The sequence below is a fragment of the Ursus americanus genome, chromosome 21 (genome assembly GCF_024610735.1).
Source record: "Ursus americanus isolate L20-20 chromosome 21, mUrsAme1.1.p, whole genome shotgun sequence".
NCBI lineage: Eukaryota > Metazoa > Chordata > Mammalia > Carnivora > Ursidae > Ursus > Ursus americanus.
Genome location: NC_142147.1, coordinates 29,716,993 through 29,725,001, shown reverse-complemented (window position 1 = coordinate 29,725,001; position 8,009 = coordinate 29,716,993). Strand labels below are relative to the sequence as shown.

The window sequence follows — 8,009 nt, the reverse complement described above, 5'->3', positions numbered from 1 at the left end:
AAAAACCAAAAATAAACATAATTTCAAGTATTACTATCAAGTTGAAACTTCTGGGATGATTTTTTTGTTTGCACTTAGATGATATGTGTGCCATTTATCTGACATGTTAAATTGATTCTGATTAATTTCCTCTCAGAAGGCGGACGAGGGCATCCGTTCAAGTGGCCTGCTCATTTGCTTTCTGTCTTTTTTTCCCAAGATTTTATTCTCACGCAGTTAAATTCTATGGATGAGAAGCAATGCTGTGCTTTGAGCCCAACTCCAAGATGTGATTTTTAAAAAATCCATGTTATAGAGGTATACTTACATGCCAATAAAACGTGTTCATTTTAAATGTACAGTTCGGTGAGTTTTGACAAATGCAGACACCCATGCAACCATCACCCCTTCTAAGAATTTTTTATCATCCCCCAAAGTTCACCTGGCCCATTTGCAGTCACCCCCTCACCCCCCCCCCAGAAGTAGGCAAAAACTGCTTTGCTCTCTGTCACCATAGATCAGTTGTGCCTTTCCTAGAATATCACAGAAACTGCATTATACTTCCTGTGTGTCAGGCCCTTTCTGTTCAGCATGATGTTTTCAAGAATCATCTGTATTCTGATGTACATTAGTGGTTCATTTCCTCTTGTTGATGAGCAGTAATTCTATTTCCTCCCTTTCTGTGGTCAGCAGCGATCTGTGTCTACAACACCTGGAAGAATGAGATGGGGGCGGGGGTGGGGGAGGGGATTTTATCCCCAAACAGGTCATTTATATTTTGTATAACCTTGAACATCATATTCGATGTAAGCCAGCCTTTTCAGTTTGCTAGATGTGGGTGATGATGGAATGTTACTTTGTAAGCCCCAGAAAGGTTTATATAAGAAACGCAGGAAGTCAAGTGATGGTTAGTGCCCTTGCCAGCAGAAAGATGCAGAAAATGGTATGAGGCGTAATAACTCCTCGTGAACCCAAACAGCAATATTTGGAGCCTGATCCAGGAAGCCACCACTACCATATTCTGTGATTACCCTTTATTTCCTCATTTGTGGGAAGGTAATATTTCCCACCTTCATTGCTGTGAAAAATGACTATTCTCTCGCATACAAAGCGTTGTGTTTGCAAGCAGGAAATGAGCAGCAGGAGTAGAAAGATTTTTTGGGAAACATATTTTTATTCCTAAGCAAGTTTATACTCACAATTATGTAAGGTACAAATTAATAATAAATGGAGAAATAATAACATAGGACAGATATATCTATAATCTAGAAGCACACCTTTTTCACATTGCTCTGTTTGCCCTTAAAATATTATTATCCCAGTTGTAGAGCACTGTCTGCTCTATTGTGCTCCATACACTGTCACAGTCATGATAAGGGGGACCAAATGCTGCATGTTTGCACACTGTGCCTTGTTCACAAATGATGCTTCATGCTGCGAGGTCGTGTTTTATGTCAGTCTCAACCTGTTGATAACCAGTGATGTGGCTAGACTGGCCCTTGTGATTCTTATTATGATTTCAAGATGCCCTCAGCAATAACCACCAGGAAACTTGGAAAAATGTGTCTAAAAGGTTTATTACTTACAAGTCCTGGAAATTCCATGGCAAACGTAGGGACGCATAGCAAGGTCATAGCAGGAGGTGAGGAGAAGTACACAGGCCTGATGTCCTGCTTTTCTTAGGGTTGAGGGTGGGGGCTTCACATCCCTAATTCCAGCAAAGGTTAATTATGGCCCGTGGAAAGCAAAGTCTGAGAGCCAGGGCTAACTTTTCTCCTTATGTGCCTTGGGAGGCCCCTGCTCTCACCCTCCAGTCCTACAAAAGCCCTGTCGTGCAACAGGCTTGGTGTCCTCCTAGCCTTTCCCCTCTGCAGCTCACTGACCACTGTGGATTTCCAGAAGGTGCTGTCTGCATGGTGACCTCATGAACCACCATCCCAGTAGTATCTGGGAACTTACATGGAGGAAGCTAGGGTCCTGCTTAATGAGCTTCCTCCTGTCTGTCTCCTCAGGACAATATACCTTCCTTTCAGGAAGGAAATCTTTCATTTGTAATCATTATTCACAGGAACAATATCACAACAAGGTGCAGGCATTTTGGTGGTTAATTTTATGTGTCAGTTTGACCAGGCTAGATGATTCCCAGATAGCTGGTAAAACATTATTTCTGGGTCTGTCTGTGCATGTGTTTCTGGAAGAGATCAGCATTTGGAACTGTAGACAGAATAAAAAAGATTGCCTTCACCAATGTGGATGGGTACCACCCAGCCCATTGAGGGCCCAAGTAGAATGAAAAGGAGGGAAGACAGATTTGCTCTCAGTACTTGAGCTGGAATATCCCTCTTCTCTTGCCCTTGGACATCAGTGCTCCTGGTTTCCAGATCTGCAGACTTGGACTGGGACCATTGGATCCACTGGTCTTCACACCTCTGGGTTGAACCATACACCATTGGCTTTCTTGGGTTTTTAGCTTGCAGATGGCAGATTATGGGACTTCTCAATCTTCATAATCACATGTGCAGATATCTTATAATAAATATTGTTCTATATATCTATATCCTCTTGGTTTGATTTCTCTGGAGAACAATGAATAATACAGATTTTAGTACCAAAAGTGGTTTTAGAGGAAGGAAAATTTAAGGATGAGTTTTCTGAATTGGTTCTGGGCCTTCTGGAATTGGCTCTCTAATCTGATTAGATTTAAAGAGGCTAATGATTATTTCCAGCAATAAAGAGAGCACTGGTAGTCCATGGCGTGAACCGTTTATAGCAATATGCAAAAGACATGCATTGGATACTCCTAATCAAGGCATTAAGTAACTCTATATGTTATACTTTCAAACATTTCTGGAAAACAGAGGAGTACAAATGACCCTGGTTAATTGCTCCTAATGTGGCTAGACAAAGTGGTGAAAGAAACGGATGAACTCAGAGATTTGATTTCTCACCACATAAATGACCCGAGAGCTTCTATGTGTGCCCCGAAGGAGACGCTGTACACACAGGGCCGAAATTGCTGAAAATCAAACACAGACCCCATCCTGCAATTAACTGAGTTACAACACGAATTGAGCCTCTGGGGACATTGAGCCTCTGAATTCTAATGAGTTCTCCCATGCCAGCAGAAGGGGCCTCTCCACCCCCAGTGGTATCAGCCATTCCACCCCCCCTTTTCTGGGATGGAGACGGGAAGTTACAATGGGACAAAGTTGACTGTTCTTACTGATATTCAACTACTTTTTATCAAATAAATGTCCCAGTATTAATCCCTTTGGTAGATTTCCAGAATTTTGAAAATCTTGGTTTTTGTCAATCATGCCAATATTCTCATTCTTTTATGGAGAATTTTTGAATGTTCTTACCCTGCTCTTCCTGCTGATGTCACTGAGGGTCCTAGAATGAGGCTATTAAAAACATGACTGCAGCCCTTTTTCTTCACTTTTCCAACAGTGTTGTGTTGTCCAACCAGAGGTTACAACTGTCCATAGGGGTCACTTTGCTGAAAAGTGACAGATGGTTTTGTTTGTGAAAAAGGCAAAAAAAAATTTTTTCATAGCGTTTCCCTTAACAGCAGCATACGATAATCCCCAGCTGTTCAGTATTTGTCACGTTTCACAAAGAATCTACAAGCATTGAGTAGGATTTATCTTCCATATTTTTAAGTAGCCATACCTCAATTTGTACAGGTTTTCTTTTTTTTAAAATAATTATTTTAAAAATGCTTTTGTTAAGTAAATCCAACTGATCTTTTCTCACTTCAATTTTTTCCTCAAGAGCTAGCATAAAAATGAGTCAGATCCTGCAATTAATTCCATGATTTTCATGACATTTCTATTCTTTCAAGAATGCCTTTGTCACTATGACCTCTAATGGGGAAATCTCTATCTCTGAAAATTGAATGACTACAGTTAATCTTTTAGCATCTCAAAGTAATTCTGAATGTTCCTTCTCATCTTTACTTCAAAATATTGGCCCAGTTTTTACATGTATATTTATTTATGTGCAAACCAAGAAAAACTTAGCCTTTTTGTAGTCTGTGGAATTTTCAGGACTTTTGCGTGTTCTCATCACATGCCTCTGATCTTAGAACCCAACTGATGGAAATTATTCCTATCTTTTTGAAAAGAGTTTATTTATAAACAAAATATTTGAAACTGGTCATGAAATAGGCTATTCAGAATCTTCTAATAGTGTGACATTTCAAGAACATTTTTCACAAAATAATCTGAGAAATATCTCTTTTATCTTTTGTATATTCTCTTTGATGGTCTATAAATATTACTAGGAACATGATTTTGAAGGAAAAAAAAAAAAACCCTGTTTTTCATGTAATAGTGTTGAGTGAAATTTATCTTTCTCTTTGGTTTACCCTGGTGGTCCTTTTTGAATTTTCAGTGATTAATAATGTGGAAAAATATCAATATTCATCTGAAAGTGAAGAATACCTCAAAATATCTATAGCCTCTTCAGAGTCCCTTGATAGGAGGATAAGAGTGAGAGGAGAAATTGAACTGGATGGAGAAACCAGTCTTCAATAATTGTGATTAGAATGTCTTTTATAAATGTTATGACAACATATGATTATCTCAGATCATTCCCAGGGTTTTAAAAGTTGCTTTTGCAGCTGAGGCATTCAGAAACTCAGGCATAGTTGAATCTCGACCCCAGTCTTGTCTTCTCACTCTTAGAAAATAAAACTTCCCGTGGCTCCCTTAACGTATAACAAATAGCCTCCATTTAGTGATTGCAAGTGTCTAACCAAAACTATTCATCAACACTTCCACCGTCACTGCCTCCTTCCTCCAGGTGGGCTGACAGAAGTGGAGGTCTGCGACCCGGGAGAGGGCGAGCAGCATCTTCTCTCTGTGACGCACACCCTCACACACACCCCTCCCAGGCACACGCACAAGCCACCATATCTAATGCCGCCCTACCTGATGGAATTGAGGGAGGAGAGACAGGGGGATAGGGAAGTTCCTCTTTACCTGGTCCTGTTGTACTTTGGCTTCTCTCTCTCTACACCTGGAAGATCTTTAAAGCACATGCTCTCTCTTGCATGGGTGTTTTCATAACTTCTTCAGAGCTCTCCGACCCGTCAGCCTGCTGGTTGCACCGACTTGCAGTCTGGGTGATGTTTTCTGTGAGACTATTGTCTCTCCTCTCTCAACCCCTAATTTTCAGAACCTTCAAATGACACAGACTCTCTGTTGCAGTTCTGTCTTCTTCCCGGGTGGTTTACTTGTTCAGGTGTCAAAATAGGTCCAGGCTGAATCTTAGTGTCTCACAGATCACATCTGCTTCATGAAAAACATCACCTGCCCTGTGTCCCTGCTCAGCAAAAGTCCAGGGCAAGTCCTGGGTGGCCGCCTTTATGGTGGTTGTCCTGTTCTCTTTATAACTTTTTTTTTTTTTATTATTAAAACAGTGTTTGTTCTGGAGACCTCGAAGTTTCGATGGCAAGAGTCAGAATCCATTTTACCATTTTTACCCCTTCCAGGAAGCATGAAGCAAGCTTTCCTTGAGGCTCCATTGGAACCTGGCCTTCTCCCCTCAAGATAAAGGAGGTAGATGTTCCTCCCTCCCCCCTACACACACACACACACACACACACACACACACACACACACACGAGCTTACAACACTCACGTACCCTCTCCTCTTGGGTGTTGGGGGGTGGGACGAATGGCACAGATTTCTCTGAAGAAATCATCTTCATAAAACTCCTAAATAACTAAAAATCCTAATCATTTTCTACCCTCCATCTTAGTGAATATCGGTTCCTAGCATTTCCTTTTGATATCTACGTCATGAGCTGACTCCTAACACACTTTATTACACACCGTCTTTTTTACCTCTGTGTATCTTAACCAACTCTTTCAGTATCACACCATTTACTTTTTCAGGAGCTTGCAGTCAGAAAATCCACTAAATTATATTATTTGGGTTGGAAGAGATTTCCAGAAATGTAGGCCCTTGCTGATCAAAACTGGTCTTGCAGCCATCACTGAATTTGAAAATACAGTTAGGAGTTGGGAGGGTCAATAAACCAATCTTTCAGTTAATCAAAGACTATCTTCCTAGACGAGCGCCTTATAAACACAAGTAGAAAATTAAAAGTTGTTCTTTTCCATAGCTTTTTCACAGTTTAATCAGAATACTTTCAGGAGCTTGCTGGCTTTGGCAACACACACACTAAAACTGGAATGATACAGAGAAGACGGGCATGGTCCCTGCACAAGGAGGATGCATACATTCATGTAAATTAATTTCAGGAGCTAAATCACATATAAATTTTTACTTACGTTCAAATGGGAAGACTCTCTTCCTGCCATCTTTCTCATTCCCATCTTATTTTCCACAGATGCCAGCAGAGGCTCTCTTTTCTTCTGGTGTTCAGTTTCAGCTTAGAGACTGCTAATTACTGGGGGAAGATTCAGAGCGAGACTGAAACTCAGCGATCTGCTGTCTCTGTTTATCCTTGACAATCCGTCTTCTCCATAGCACCTTCGTGCTTAGTAGAAAAGGCAGACTTAATTAGCGTAAGTCGCAAATAACACAACAAGTCATTTCCAGACTTTGGTGAGTCTTTAAAAGATTAAATCAAAAAACTACTTTTGTCTGCAATAACTTAAGCCAGCAAAGACTTTATTATTTATTTTGTGTTTTCCCCTCAATCTAAGCTAAGTTATCTAAAGTATTGTTACCAATGATCCTCACTTATATGTCAGTTAAGTACAGTAACTCAAATGTGTCAGCTGTGTTTGATACAATAAAATAACTTTGTAACCAAGGAAAGTCTAGACAAATAAAAAGATATCTCCTGGATAAGACTTCCAGGAGTCACACTGGCCCTCTTATCCCTTAATAAAAGAACCCAATATTTAGCTGTGTCCCTTGCCATTAATGGTGTCCCTGCCTTCTTACCAGTCAGGTACAAACTCCAATAATATGTTCTTTTCGAGATGTAGGGAGAAATTCTGTGTGGTAATTGCAAAAAGAACAAACATCTTAAGTGGGAAAATTTATATTCTAATTTGGAAAGAGCTAAGCAAATACCTACATAGAAGATTCAAGATGATCTTGGGTACCTTAGTATTCATTGTAGTGTCATTTATGATAGCAAACATTTGATAGCCTAGAAGTCTAGCAGAAAGAGAGATTATTTAAATTACTGTATAACCATGGTAGTGGAGGATTTTGCACATCAAGTTTTTCAAGGACACTCAATACTATAGGAATATATCTTGTTTACATGCTGTGCAAGAATTAAGTCAAGAATATTTTTCCGTATGATGGAAAATTATGCAGCCTTAAAATATCATTTCTGAAGATTACATAATAACATGGGGGAAATGTTTATGGCATTATGTTAAAAAAGCATAGCGTTCGCTTGTTACAGCATGTCAATGTGTGCATAAAACAAATCTTAAATACATGAGAGTGTGAAACACTGCTTTATCACGGGTGGTGAGGCTATGTTGCAGATTTCCTCCCCTTCTTTTTATATAGTTGAAAGATTCTACAATGGAAAAGTACAGTCTTTGTAGTAGAAATACACTTGCAACTTACATTTCTAAGAATAAATACAAGCACTATAGAGACTTTAAATAGCAGGAGGGTTGGGGAGGCTTCCTTGGCTTTGGCATTTAGAAGGTAATTGAAGAACTTAGCCAGACCATTTTCAGTGAAGTTGATGGGGGTAGAAGTCAGTTTGCTGTAGATTAAAATTTTAAATGGGAAGCTGAATGTGTTCGTGAATCGAAGCCCTATTTCCAAACCGCTTGGCTATGAAAGGATGGAGAAAGATAAAGGAGCAGCTCAAGAGGGACATTTGATGAGGAAAGGACTGTATCTGTATGTTTAATGGGAGATACCAGAGGGTATTTAGGGCTGTGTGGGAGTCAGTAGAAAAGCAAACGTTTTGAATATAGGTTAAAAGCCTCAATTTTCTCTTTGAAGGAAGAGGAATTATCAGCAGAGGAAAGTGGCTGGCAGCGGGTTCTGGGAGGAGGTTAGTAAAGAATTAAAGG

General features: G+C 39.9%; 1 non-coding gene across 1 annotated transcript; it reads left to right on the top strand.

Moving 5' to 3' along the window:
* Positions 1–6,147: 6,147 nt before the first annotated feature.
* Positions 6,148–6,249, top strand: LOC123791446 (U6 spliceosomal RNA). Its single transcript, XR_006779379.1, has one exon. It is a non-coding gene; the product is annotated as a U6 spliceosomal RNA (small nuclear RNA).
* Positions 6,250–8,009: the final 1,760 nt, after the last annotated feature.